At 34.5% G+C, this 15,359-nt stretch overlaps 1 long non-coding RNA gene across 1 annotated transcript in view; it reads right to left on the bottom strand.

The window, feature by feature from the left end:
- LOC148123975 (uncharacterized) overlaps positions 1 to 14,973 on the bottom strand; it is a 52,890-nt gene extending 37,917 nt beyond the window's left edge. Inside the window, exon 1 of the long non-coding RNA XR_015739910.1 lies at positions 14,831 to 14,973. This is a non-coding gene — a long non-coding RNA (uncharacterized LOC148123975). The remainder of the gene's footprint in view (positions 1 to 14,830) is intronic.
- Between the last annotated feature and the right edge of the window lie 386 nt (positions 14,974 to 15,359).

Here is a 15,359-nt window from a genome sequence, read left to right on the forward strand (position 1 = left end):
TTGGCTAGATACTGCTACTTCCAACAAACAGAAGTTGGAAACATTTTGGATTTGGATTTTGGATATTTTGGAACCTACTTGGACAACAGTAGCAAATCACAGGGGTGATATACTTTCTACATGTTTACTGCAAAGTATTATAACCTCACATTTCATAATGTTGATAATTTTTCATGTTATAATTTTTCTCAATTTTTACACAGGCAACCAAAACACTATCTTACTCTATGTGAAATGCCCTTTGGTATCTTCCCATAATTAAGCAGAATGGTTCCCACCCCTACTTTATTCAATCAATAACCAGTCTTCTCCACTAATTACTTTCCCAATGTATCTGTGTTAAACCAAAGCAGCAAAAATGAGTCTTACTGTTCTTTAAAGATTAATAGACTTATAATTGCATGTGCTTTTATTTATTAGTCTGCACAATCAGATGCATAGATATTATCCTAAGGAAGGGACACACAACATGGGACATGCATTCACATATCTATTGCTGGGGAAATATTAAAAGAGAAGCCAGAGGTAAATGACATATAGTTGTTGCATGCAATAAAATTGTTTAAAGATGATAATTTTAAAAGATGTCTTATGACATAGACATGTTTGCATCATAGATTAATATATATGTTAGCCTTTATAAAGCTATAAGTTTTTATTTTGTTTTATTGGGCTTATCATGCTTAATAACACTTTAACCCTCCCTCCAAGTTCTTCCTACATTTTTACTGATGATTTCATAGAGAAGATAAAGCTATTAAAAAGATATTTTTAAACCAGTTCATGACCTCATTTCAATGAAATTTTAAATTATTCCTTTGATAGGTTTGGAATCAACTGTAGGCCCCCTCACAAGGAAGTTGACATGGTTTACTAAGCATAATCATCATGTAATGAAATATTGTGGGAAATTGAAAATTGATATCTAAAGGAAAGCCCTGAATATTACTGTTTCAAATTTCTGTAGGACATATAAATGATTTTATATGGTAGAAATTTTAATAGTGGTAAGATGAAGGTTGATGGGGGCAAATTGTAGTGTAAAAATCCTTTATGCTATGCTGACTGGGGACTATAGTAGGGCTTTTTGCCAAGGACCTGTCCAAATCTGGAGCCAAGCCATGCAACATATATTACCTTTGGAAGCTGTTAGCGCTCAGTTCATGTATTTATGGCTGATGGTGGACTTGTCTAGTCTGGGCATCGATTCAAATCTCATTCCCATCACTCTTCCTTTTACTGAATATGCCTTGCTATCCTAATAATATTTGTTGTTGCATTTTCTATGGATGATACTAACTATCTAAGTTTTAATTAAAAGTGCATTTGCTTGAGCATTGAAACTGTTTAAGACTTAAATTTCACACCCACCCACCCCCACCCCCACCCACCCACACCACAGACACACTTTCTTTTTTGAATAATGAAGCAGAGCTGCCAGAAAGAAGCTTTTAATGACAAGGAACCAAGATGAGTGACATTTAGCAAGGCTTCTTGGCTAGCTAGAAAGATTGACATTCAAATGTGAGTTTACATATTTTTTCTGAGTTTTGGTTTAAAACTGGTTTTTGGTGAAGTTTAATTCTGTGCTTGATTTAATCCTGTGTTTATTGATGGGATGATTTTCCCTACTCAGCTTCGTTTGGAAGGAAAAAGGTTAACCTCTGTTCCTGAAAAGAAACTGGATCGAGAAATCTGTCTAGTTCCTGTGTTTATTTGTTCTGGTAATTGGTTTAACAAGCAACAGCTATTGTTGTGATTTAATTATTTGTATCGTGTTTGAATTTTTTCCTGCTTCAAGGTTTCTTTTTCTATCTGGAGAGGGGGTCTTCCTTCACTGCTTTAGTGATTCCTGGTACTGCCCTTTTGGAGTGTACTTCCAAAAGGCAGGATGCAAGCTTGGCAATGGTTTTTTTATTTCCTTTCTAGGGGGCATGTGATCTTTCCTTTAAATCTGGATGATTTCCTTAGGATATCTTGTGAGGTGAGGGAGACCAGCTGGTATCTTTAAGAGGTGCAAATGGATCTAAAGATTGCTTCTCCTGGGTGTGCTTTTTCTGGAGAGCTTAAATGACCTCTCTGCTGAAAGGTTTCACTTTATGAGTAAGAGTTGGCTGATGATAGTTACCATTGCATTTTAACTATTTTAATTCCTCAAGGTGTTCTGGCACTCTGCCTCATTTGTAACCCCAGTTTGCAGGTCTTTTTAATCTAATGATTGTATTTAGGGCAGCTTTTTGCAAGCAAAGAAGCTTTTTGTATTTTTGTATAGGTAATCCTTGACTTACAATATTTCATCTAGTGACCATTCAAAGTTACAATGGCACTGAAAAAAGTGACTTAAGACCATTTTCCACACTTACGACATTGCAGCATCCCCACTGTCATGAGAGACCAGGCAAGGAGAAGTGTCCCTTGATGTGAGTGATGTTGAGTTGGCCATGCCCACCCAGTCACATGTCCACCCAGCCACACCTAAACAGCTGATCATTAGGGCAGAGAACCAATTGTTAAATTATTTGAATCCTACCCTGGTTGGCAGGTAGTGCTTTAATAAATGGTATTGATATCTGTTTCTGCCCTCCAGAAATGGTGATGGGGCAACCAGGCAATGACATAGTGCAAAATGACATAGTGCTTTTGACTGAAAGAACATCTGTTTTGACATCCATGCATGCCTGAGATCTAGTAGCTTTCCAAGGAGCAAGCTAAACAGTAAATGGTAAGTGTTGAAGTTCAGTATCATTCAAATATTGTTGCAACATTCTAATATTGGTATTTTGATATTGCTGTAACTTTTCTCACACCATTTGACTTTCATTCCAAACACAGTTGCTTCTTCCAGTGCATTCCTAAGCATGACAGTGAGATGCAGTTTTGTCATTTTGCCTTCAGGTTTGGAGTTATGTGCTCCAATATGGCTTGTAATTATCTTTGTTGTCCAAGGAACCCACAGGAACCTCATTTCATTCTATATTCTGTACATTAAAAAAACTTGGAGTAGAAAAGTAATTCATGGACTTAATTTGTACTGATTACAGTTTTTACTTCTATACTTATAAACTATTTTTGGGCAAGTCCACGACATATGATAATATGCCTAATTTCAGTCTGCAAAAGAAAGTTAAATAGTATCAGGCTATTCTGGCTTACATCTCCTGAAGTTTTTTCATCAAATAGGTTTTCATTATAAGATTTTTTTCTCCCAATTCACCTTACTGTATGTAATAAGCTTTGGTACAACAATTTGGATAGTAATCTTGTGCTAACAATATGTCTTACAATTTCCCTGTATATTTCTTTCTGTCTAGTAGAGGCTTCCATTTTCTATTCCTTTCTCAGAAAGTTTTAGAATTTTTAGACTATTTTTTTAGTTTATTTCATGGTTGGGAGGTGGCAACAGATGTAGTCACTTACTTTTATCTCTCCCTCCATCACTCTACAGCTTACCTCACTTTGCCCTGTTTGGTGAAGCTTAATCTTTTATTTTGTGTCTGCTTTTATTCTAAGACCAAACACCATCCCTGGTTGGATTACGTATTCTTCAGAACAAGAACAATCTTACTATCAAGCTAAAAGGTGAGGCCTCATGAATTCTGACAGGTGTTCAGATGAAAAGAATTTCTAAAGCTACTTAAAACAAACACTTCCAAATAAGTGAAATCTGTGGATTCACAGGAACATTTTGAACTGCTATAAATCAAATAACATGAATTACTTATGACATTCTCAGATCTGGAATCGCAGTTCAAGTGGTCTGCATCCTTTGCCTCCTAGCTATACAATAGCGTTTGGTATCTTCTCCTTAATGGGTAGAAGTATTTGGAAATGAGAGCTTATGTATTTATTTAAAAATGATTTCTCAAGGTTTCTATTTACAAAATGCTCAAAGCCACTTTATAACATATCAGAACACAGCTTAAAACTGTGGAATAATGTTAAACCTGTTTTAACAGTTTTATTCATATATCGTTAGCCTTAGCCACTCCATATAGGTTAAATTTCCTGGATTCCTTGCCAGATTGGGCATAGTTTAGGGAAGGATAGTTTTGTTTAATTCTTTGAAACATTGTCTGTATAGGTGTACAGCCATTAAACTGTATTGTTGTGTATTTCTTTATGTGTTTCCTTGGGGAGAAAGATTTTTTAAATTTCAGTGTGAATGTGTCCAAGTGCTTCCTGACCAAACTAAAGTTTCAAGAGAAAATGCTTTAAGATAGCCAAACTATAATATTTCCTAATTAGAGCTGATTTCACTTCATTTCATTTGGACCAGTGGTAGATCCTAATGAAGCTTAGATTTTGATTCCAGAACTGATCATCCATAGAACATCCTGTTCTCCCTCTTAAGGTCACACTTTCTTCTAACTGAATAAGTTGGGAATAATAGTCTTAGCTTTTTGGGGGAAGCAAAGAAAGTTTCTTTAAAAACCTGGGACAAGACTATGACAGTGACCTTTCTTCACAAAAGAAAGTAAAGGCTTTATAGGTAAATTGTGGGATATAAACATACAAATAAACAGTTGATGAGTGCTTTGCTTTTCAAATGATCCTCATATTTCATTTGTATGTTCACTATAAACACAAAACATCTTTTATAACCAGAGCAACCTGAGAGAAGAAAGGAAAATATTTTGGAAGGAAAATGGCAGGAAAATTGGAGGAGGAAGATGTGTTGGCTATGTTTGAGTTATTTGTTAAAATAATATAGATGGTAGATAATAGACAGACAGATAGATAGATGATGGATAGAGAGATAGATGGATGAATGGAGGGATAGATAGATAGATAAATCTTTGGTAGAATTGAAAACATTTTTTCACCATGATACCATTGGTCATTATCTCAATCAGAGTTGAAAATAAAGTGAGGTTTGTAAACCTATGGAGTAAGTTGAAGAGCTATTGAGAACAGCACTCTCCTTAAAATCTGAGGAAAAGATCTCATATCCAGTCCATATGGCCTTTCTTCATGTTCCCCAAGGTCATAACCACATATTATTATTTATGCAGCCAAATCTTACTAATTTTCTTTATTTCTTGCCCCAGGCAATCTTGTCCCAAACTTCCTGAGTTAAGCAGTTCAACACTGCAAAGGCTTCTATACAAAGTTACTTTATTGGGTTATATCAGGCATCCTCAAGGTATAACTCACAGTTATGCTGAGATTCATCTAATGTCCAATCTTTGCATTGTCATCTTCATAGTGTGAAAAGATGGTTATCTTCATCCCATAGCATCATAGCAAAGGAAAACTCCAGCATGATGCTGGGGTCCAGGTAAGAATGACCAAAAACTCCCCCAGCCCAACCAGAGGTCAATTCAGTGACCAATCAGGATTACAGCATGAATCCTGAAGTACAGCATGACCATGAAGCATTCTTCTCCCATCATCTCCCATGAGGCATTAACTACATTTCCCATGAAGCATTCCCTTAAGGGGACAGCTCTCATTCCAAATTAACTAGATACTGACTAACCAGCACACTTTATGTTTTCTACAACTAAAAATTGGGAGGTTTGCCTTCTGTGATGTCTCCCTGCCATCTTTGGCATCACCATGAAATTTGGTTGGTTTTGATCCTGCTTACTTTTTAAAGGGCAGCTACCCAGGCCTTTGGGTAAATTTTACCTGGCAGTTTCCATCTTATAGAGCCTAGGTGGTGCAGTGCTGCAAGCCACTCCTACTGCAATTTGGCAGATCGAATCCCACCAAGCTCAAGGTTGACTCCAACTTTCTGAGGTGGGTAAAATAAGGACCTAAATTGTTGGGGGCAATAGCTGACTGTGTAAATCACTTTGAGAGGGCTGTAAAATACTATAAAGTGGTATATAAGTTAAGTGCTATTGCTATTGATATTATGTCTTTCCGGTTTGAACATTGGTTAAAGTAAGCTAATATTTGTCCCCTTTACCACTTTATTTGGCAATCATTGTAAGCAAAGCCTTTCTTTTCTTGCTGCTGTTCTTTAAAAAACTTATTTGGAATCATGGAAGAGTCAGCTTAGTGCAGTAGTCACAGAATCAGGCTAGAAAAGGAAACTGCCAACTTAAGCTGTCCTACAAAGCCAGATGGGTGATCTTGGGCCAGTCATTCTCTCTCAGCCTTAGAAACTAGGCAATGGCAAACATGTCTGAAATGTTGCCAAGAAGACTAGTCCACAGAGTTGTCAAGAATCACACAGAATAGGTGGTGGTGGTGGAGCTAGCTGTCAGGGAGAAGGGACGTGGGAGCAGAAGCTCCTGTGAAACACGAGCACTTATCGCTGTTCTGTAGGACTCTATGGAGTCAAACGGAAGCTCGGAGGGCTTTCCAAAGGAGAAGGGACTATGAAGATCAGTTACAGATGGTGGTTCGTGGTGAAAATCAGAGTAAACCAGGAACAAGTGAACGGTGGAATGGACAACCAGCAATGGCCTTCCACGAGTGCTGACAGCTGGTCATACAAGCGGTGAGCTAGCAGAACAAAGGTACAACCAAACTAATGAAAGTACCAACCAGAAAGCAAGTAAGAAAGTAATGTAAGAGGAAGTGCAATACAGTATTAAGGAAAGATAGCTCGGCAATCGAAGTCAGCTCTAGATGAAATATTAATAGAGCGGCGAGATAAATGGCAAACGGAAAGATTGGAAGGTAACAGCAAAGCCAAGTGAGTGACTAGAGTGACAAGAAAACTGGGTGTTTAATCCGCAAAACTAAGATTGAACTGGAGATTGGAATATATGTTTTGTGGAACATATGTCTTGTGGAATGTAAATTTTTTGGGGTTAACATTGATAATGGAGTTTTTTGATGGATATTGTGAATGTAAGAGACTGAAGTAGATAATGGAATGGAAAGGAGATCGGAGGAGGCGGGGACAATAAAAACTGGACTGGACATTTGTTTTTCCTCTTCTTTTTTTGAGTGCTCTTTTTTAGTTTTTTTTTTTCTTAAAAAATAAGAAAAATAAGTTTTGCCCTACCTTTCTTCTGTTTTCTTTTTGGGGGTTTGAGATTGAGACACTTGAGGAAAAATTTTTGTAATAAAATGGATGGCAACAAGACAGTGATACAGCAAAGTTAAAGAAGATAGAGAGACATTGTTGCGGCATGTGAGAGACATCTGCTGGTAGCAGAGGGGAAAGAAAGAAATCTGGATGGAAGGTGCATAGTAACTGACTGTAATAAAGATAAGAAGCTAAGAAGGAGACATTTGTGACTACCAGATATTTTGTCTTATATTTAGAAGACAACTTAGAGAACTGAGAGTGACTAATATTTTTTTTTCTTTTCCTTTTTTTTTTATACTTCAAGAACTAGAGAATTGGAACTGAACTTCTCTCTTTTTTCTTTTTTCCCTTTTTTATATCTCTTGGAATTTGGAAATTGATAATAGTATAAAGTTATATATAATATCTGTTAATAGATTTAATAGATTTATATATTTAAATACTTGTTGTTAGACTCTCTGCTAGTGGTTTGATATTATTATAAAGTATATATTATATATAATTATTTAAATTAACCAATTAATATACTCATAATGCAGATTAATTAATATATTATTACAGTATCATTAATATTATTACATTATATTATATATTTAAAGATAGATACATATAGTGACACTTGACAATTTATGGTGGAAAGATTATAGAAATAGATACAGATTTTATGTTTTATTTTATTTATTTATTTATTTTGTCAAGCAATTATAAGATAACAGGTATAAGTATAAAAATAGTTATGGATACATGAAATGGATACATACAAGAAAAATAAAAGAAACAGCAGGACAGGGACGGTAGGCACATTGATGCTCTTATGCACGCCCCCTACAGACCTCTTAGGAAAGGAATAGGAATTCCTTTAGGAATAGTAGACAGTCTAAGGTTAAAGTTTTTGGGGCTTGGGGAAGAAATGACAGAGTCAGGTAGAGTATTCCAGACATTGACCACTCTGTTGCTGAAGTTGTATTTCCTGTAATCAAGTTTGGTGCGGTTAACCTTGAGTTTGTATCTATTGTGTGCTCTTGTGTTGTTATGGTTGAAGCTGAAGTATTCATTGACAGGTAGGACATTGCAATGTATGATTTTATATACCATACTTAGATCGGACCGAAGACGGCGTAATTCAAGGTTTTCTAGGTCTAGAATTTCAAGTCTGGTGGCATAAGGTATTCTGCAATGAGTAGAGGAGTGGAGAACTCTTCTTGTGAAATATTTCTGGACTTTCTCAACTGTTCTAATATCAGATATGTAATGTGGGTTTCAGAATGATGAGCTGTATTCGAGTATTGGTCTAGCAAATGTTTTGTATGCTCTAGTTAGTAGTGTGATATTACCAGAGAAAAAGCTACGTAGGATTAGGTTAACAACTCTTAATGCCTTTTTGGCTATGTAGTTACAGTGGGCTCTAGCACTTCGATCATTAGAGATGAGTATTCCAAGGTCCTTTACAGAGCTTGGATCATCAACAAGATCTTGACTAATCAGCTTGTATTTTATTTTCTGATTTTTTTTGCCAATATATAAGACAGAGAATTTATTTGTTGAGATTTGAAGTTGCCATTTGTTTGACCATTCTGATACATAGTCAAGGTCTTTTTGAAGGGTAGCAGTATTGTCTGTGGTATTGAACAGCTTTACATCATCAGCGAAGAGAACACAGTTGCTCTTAATATGATCACAGAGGTCATTTATGTAGAGTATGAAGAGAGTTGGTCCTAGAACGCTGCCTGGGGTACACCACTGTTGACAGGTACAGAATTTGATAGGACACTCCCAATTTTGTCCATTTGTTGTCTGTTTGACAGGAATGCTTCTATCCAGTTATGCAGTTGTCCAGAGATACCATAAGATTTTAGTTTTAGGAGTAGTTTGTCGTGTACCACTGAATCAAAGGCTTTACATATATGGGGTCTCCCTAACTAATTTACTTAGACTAAATAAGTTATTTGTATAAGCAATCAACAAGAAAAGATGACCTGTTGCCAGGACTCTCCTTCTAGAGAACTCTTCCTGGATGATTGAGAAACTTCATTGACACACTGTTGCTCATGCTATAATTCGTCCCCATGGTACTGCTCTCAATGTTAGAGAGGGTTGTTGTTGTTGTTTTGATGTTCAATCCAAATTTATCTTCTCATAAATTCAATTAATTTTGCTATGCTGTTTTCAAGATGTTTATACTGTAGATTAATCTTTTTAATCTATAAGCAGAGATTTCACTGGTTTGAAGTTTGCAGAATCTTTCTTCTTCTTCTTGGAGATGCCAATACTTACATCCTATCCATCTAATCCATTAAATTTGTTTATATATGGTTTTACTTTTTTTCTTTAAAAAATGGGAAACATTTTTTGGAAATTTGGAATATCTTGTATAAGATGATGGAATAAATAGTTTAGTCATGGATGATTAATAACTGATAAATATATAAACATATGTTAGTTTGATAATATGAAAATTTATATAAATTGTGAGTAATGACTATGAAAAGATAGCACAAAAGATTTGTAACCAACTGACACACTGTATGTATATATATGGAAGATGGTTTTATGTTTTTATATTTTGTTTGTATATGTTTGTCTTAAAAAAATAAAAACATTTTTTAAAAAATGGGAAACCAATCATATTATGATATTTTTTTTAAAAAATGATAGTATATCTATGTGATCTTTTAGAGACAATACACAAAGCTCATAATGAATTTTCTTTAGTTTTGGCCTAAAGTATTATTGTAAATGGAACATCTGTAATTTAGAGAATAAATTATCAAATCTCTCTGTGTTTAAACTCAGGATACTATAGGTATAGTTTTCATAGTGAAAAATGGTAGATTCTCACATTGCTATTACTGTCATAAACTCTTCAAAACTTTGCCTTTCCAAGTGGAAGTTAGAAGAACTAGATTTTATCACACAGGTATGGCTGGAATCTATTTTTCTGCTTTCCATCATCTCTAATCTCTTGTAAATGTGTATGACCTCCCTCACTTTGCAGGAGGTATTTCTTTTTCTTTATCTTCCAAATAGATAATTAAGGCACTGTCACAAAAACCTAAACTTGGCATGATGAAAAGTGACTCACAATTCAGTTGATTCATTTGCTTGACAATTTTGGGTTTTGAGGTATTGTTTGTTCCAAACCAATTGGATATGATTGATAGACACCTTCAGTTTGGTAGGATGTTTTATATGTATGTCAGTATTCCCCTAGGTGCAGCAAGATGGATGCTCCCTACTTCCATAGTTTTCATCCTAAAAAAAATTAAAAGTTCACAAATCTGCTACATTACAATTGATGTTGGAATCTTATAACTTAGAATCAAGAGAAAGAATTTCAGCTGCATATGCACTTCATGAGTTCAGCTTTTTATGCTTGCAACAAAAGTCATCAGTTACATGACTTTCCTGAAAATATTACACAAAATACTGCAGATTGCATTCCTTTCACCTCAAATTACTCTCAATGCTTGATATGAGGCTGGGAGAAGAGGTAGGAAAAGATGTTCAATTTTATAGCATTAACAACAACAACTGAAAAGCTCCCTGTGCAGGTGCCAAATCTAGTTGTCAGGTGCATCAATGCGATGAAGGGAAGATAATGTATTTTAATTTAATGGGGAAAGAAACTTATTTGTTTGCTCAGTCATCAACAGCTTACATTTCCTCATACTCATAAAATCTTTTGAAACATCAATGTTAGTTTATTATCTTTGTACAAGATGAACTAAGCTCTATTTTTCCCCTCTTCCTTAAAAACAGCACTGGATGTTTTTGTCAAACGCTTTGCTTTTGATGGTAGTCTTGTTAAATGTTCCTGCAATAATAAATACTTTAAAAGGATACTTTAATAGAAGAATGATTCCAAGTTTATAATTATCTTCCTGCAGGAGGCATAATAGAAGACACTGTATCCCACCATTCAATAATGTTGTTTACTACTGAAGGCCATACTGAAGATATCTATCAACATCAGTTATAGAAGGAATAGGCAAACTTAAATATTTTTATTCAATATCTTTGCCAACCTAACAAGATTAAAAGCAACAACAAAATACATCATTAATATGAATACTATAAATGAGCAGAAATGCATGCAATAACTAAAACAATGGACACAATAACTAACAAAAGATATATTAACACATACCGATGATTCACACAGCAGTCTGAGTTCAAGGTAACAGCCAGGTGTACGGGCTTTTCTAAAGGCCAGCTAAATGGGTGGGGGAGGTCATTCAAAATTTGAATGGAATATATTTTCTTGATGTATGAAAAAAAATATACACATTTCATGTCAGAAAAACACTAAACAAGTTTTTAACTGATTTGCAGTGTCCCCCCCACTCTCTCTGTCTTTTTTAAAACACTGGTTCTGGGTATGCATCATTTTGTAAAAGTAGGTTTTTGCTTTGTTTTGGGAACCAGGAATGCTAAAGGAAAGTTACTTACAAAGAATCTCAAATAGATTCCCTCTTTATGAGGAAAAGAAGACGGAACATGTGTCACTAGCATTTACAATTCCACCTTAAATAATTCCAATGAATTCTATTCCTTTTAGGAAATGTGATATATTGAAGCCGAATAACATAGATGACATTAATGAAACCTTATTTGCTCACTGTCAGTAGCTGCCCAGCTAAAAGAGACACGAACAATTCTGGATTCATGTCTTCTCAAATATTAGGAACTAATAAACATTTGAGCAGCCTTCACTTTCCAAAATGACCCGTGACACCTATCGTTTTATGCCTGCTCACTGCACAGAGGAAAAACTCTTGCAAAGAGAACCCTTGGCAAAAACATGCCATTAAAAATAGAACAATTTTTATTAGTCAGAAATGTGGTACCTGGACATTTACAATTCTTTAGTGAATGAAATATAAAGGGCAACTTCAGTATCAGATTGCTGAACTAATAAAAGAAATGTGATACTGCAGTTGGGGACGGTATCCTCTTTTTGCACCTACGAGCCTATTTAGATTGCTACATTGGGAGAGAAGATCAGACTTCACAGGATATCAGTTTCTCACCTCGGTTACTGATAATTAAATGAAGCTCTGTTTAAGAGACATAGAAACTTCATGTTTTTCTCCCACTCTATGAATTTTGTAATAAATCTACTTTTATTTTAAATATAATAAATGTAATATCTGTTAGTGCTCATAGACAGCTGAGCTAAGCCTAACCAAAATAACTGCATTATGAATTTATTTTTAATGCTATTTTTGCTGTTTATGACTTTGTACTGTTTTAACACTCTGTTTATCTTAAGGAACCTACCTTTTAACAAAAGCTCCTGGTGAATTCAAATGTTTAACACCTATTCATTTTGGTTTCAAAAGATAATGTTTCCTTTCCAATTATAAGTCATGATTTAATTTATCCAGGAAAATGAATCACAAATGAAAAAAATTTAGTGACCACAAATGAAACTAGCAAATCAATCATTAAGTGAAGTAGTTGTTAAGAGAAATTACGATTGTGGTTACAATCTTACTTTAGCTTTCCTTCACTTTAGAGACCTACGAAGTAGTAAATGCACAAGGATTGGGTGGAAAGTTGCTTCAACATCATCATCAAAACTGTGAACAGTCACTAAATGAGACAGTTGCTCTATGAAAACTACCTGTATCATCAATTATTGTTACTGTAGTTTTATTTGATATAAATGTAAGTAGAAGCCCAGATTACTATTAAGCAATTCATTGGCATTTCTCTTTATTTTCTCTGTCTTCAAAAACAGCCACTAAGAAGTAGGCGAAATCAATTTGTTGTTATGATTTGCTCATTTAGGAACTTCATAAATGATACTTGTTAAAAAACGTAAATGACTAACATATGTTTTACTCTACATTCTCTGATGTTCTATTAATGATTCTGAGGGGTAGAAAACTTATTATTTTTGTACTAAAGGAAATTGCACCTCACTTGTGATGCAGTGAGTCATCTCGCTGTGGAAAATGCACATGTTTTGTGCTTGTGTATGTGTGTGTTTTAATTTTTTTAAATTAAGTATAAGGAAGAATTCTGTTTCAAAAGATAAGAAAAATGTACTAGAACATCAGAAACCATTATCAGTGCCCACCCACTACCCTGCAATACTTTTGCCCTTTGCAGTCTATCTTATAATAAGGAAAGAAATGATTTGAAGAAAGACTGGACTAAGTGCAAACACCCAGCTAACCTTTCTGTTTAATCTCCTAATCATTTGCAATTTCACAACTGTTTTTATGTCCCTGATATGTCAGCTCTGTTTTTTTTAATGCCCCAGCTTTATCTGTGTTTTGCATTTTACTTAGTTCACCTAGGTCATAGCATCACAATGAACAGAAGTAAAATAATAGGGTTGTATAAAACGTCACATGAAGCACTTCTTCAAAGCTGTTTCTGTAAGCAGTGTCAACCCACCCACTCCTGCTTCTATTTTTTTCATAGTTAATAAATGTTAAATATACTACCCAAGTACACAGGTTTATCTACTTCCTCTAAGATTTTACCATTTATGTATTATTTACAATTGGTTACTTATTTTTTCCTGCCAAAGGGAAAAGTCATCTATATTGATCTGTGATATCTGTTCATATCCATGTTACTTTTTGCGTTATACAATCTTTTTTTTTTGAAAGAAATTTTATTGGTTTTAACAAGAAACAAACAAGACAAAACATCATTAAACACTAAAAACATAAAACCGCTTTCCATCATAGATCTTTACAAAGCAGGTAACACATTATTTTATATCGCATTTTTCTAATTTATCTCATTTCAATGTAGACACATAAATTCCCTTTAACAGATTTCACATTATTTCTCTTTACTCTTATTCAATAACGTTTCTTTTCTAGTTTATCTGCTATTCGATCATCACACTTCTATTTTCCTCTGACTTATTTTTGTTTTTGTTTTTTTAAAAAAACAAATTTTGTTAGCTTTACAAAACATACAAACAGTCAAGGCATATTAACATAAAGAATCTTTCTGGAAAAACCAGTAAAACGTGCCAAATGTAATATGTGTATTTACATTATCTGCTCATCTTCATATCCTATCCCAATTTCTCCTTTTCATTCTGTTATCCAGATTATATTTCTTACTAATCAAAATTGTTGCCTTTTAAAAAAAACAATAGACAAAACATACATAACATAGAACATAAAAAACCTCATTTCTGAAAGCTGCTTAATCCCGGGTTAAAACTCTTCACACAGACACAAATTCAAAAACAATATTTACTTTATATGTCAATCCATATCTTATTACCATTTTCAATTTTCTGTATAACTTCTTCCCTCTTTTATCTTTCTTAATTATATTTTGTTTATCTTATCTCAATGCAATTCATAGTACTTAACATTTTTTGTCTGTTCTTTTACAGTTATCCATTCATCTTTTTTCTTTAAATATACTTCTCCTGTACACTAATTGGAGTAACACCTTTAACTCTTTTCCCTAACTTCACAATACTTAATATAACACTTAAATTATATTGAGATTCTGGTTAGTACATTCTAAAATTACACAAAAAACTTTATAAGAAAAGCAAATAGGCTAGAATTACAAAATGTAAGCCTATAACCCACCAGATATACCATAAAAGAGCAAATCATACATACTAATACACATTCTACTCTGAATACACATAGAAAATCACACTTTTATGTACCTTCCAGAATCCCTTTTTCAATTAAATTTACCCATTGTCTCTAAATAGATTTTGTTTCTTAGAATCTTGCTTCCCAGCATTAAGGTTTTTCATCCCCTCCTTTCTCACTTGTTTTTCTCCTTGCCTTTTTTACCCCCTTGTCTCTCCTCCCTGCTTTTCTTCTTCTGCTTACTCACTTTCTGTTGTTTTCTAACCTTATATCCAGCTTTCATCTCATTTTTCTCTTTTTGGATTGTTTTCTCTACCCTTAAAATCCCCTTTTTCTTTTCCTCTTCCTCCTCCTCCCCAAAGTAAACCCATTGCTCATCCAAAATGGCTTCTTCTTTTTAGTCTAGGTTGTTTATTATTATTGTTGTTGTTATTGTTATTTTAATTTTTAAATTCTCTGTAGTGTGATTGTGAGATGGTGTTTGGGGCACTGTGCTGGAGTAGCTTTCAAATTTCATTGTATTCGTGGAATGCAATGACAATAAAGGTATTCTCTATTCTCAGTACCTTATAGTCCTCTCTAAGTGCTTTACAGAGTTACGTATTGCTCTCAACAATCTGGGTCCTCATTTTACCCACCTTGGAAGGATGGAAGGCTGAGTCATTCAAACTGCCGAATTGCAGGCAAACAGCAGAAGTAGCCTGCAATACTGCATTTTAATCACTGCACCACCACAGCTCATCAGTAGCATGGTTGCTAAGTGAATCTGGTTTCTC

The sequence above is a fragment of the Pseudonaja textilis genome, chromosome Z, assembly GCF_049901715.1.
Source record: "Pseudonaja textilis isolate UNSWEBS1 chromosome Z, rPseTex1.2, whole genome shotgun sequence".
In the NCBI taxonomy this organism is placed as follows: Eukaryota; Metazoa; Chordata; class Lepidosauria; order Squamata; family Elapidae; genus Pseudonaja; species Pseudonaja textilis.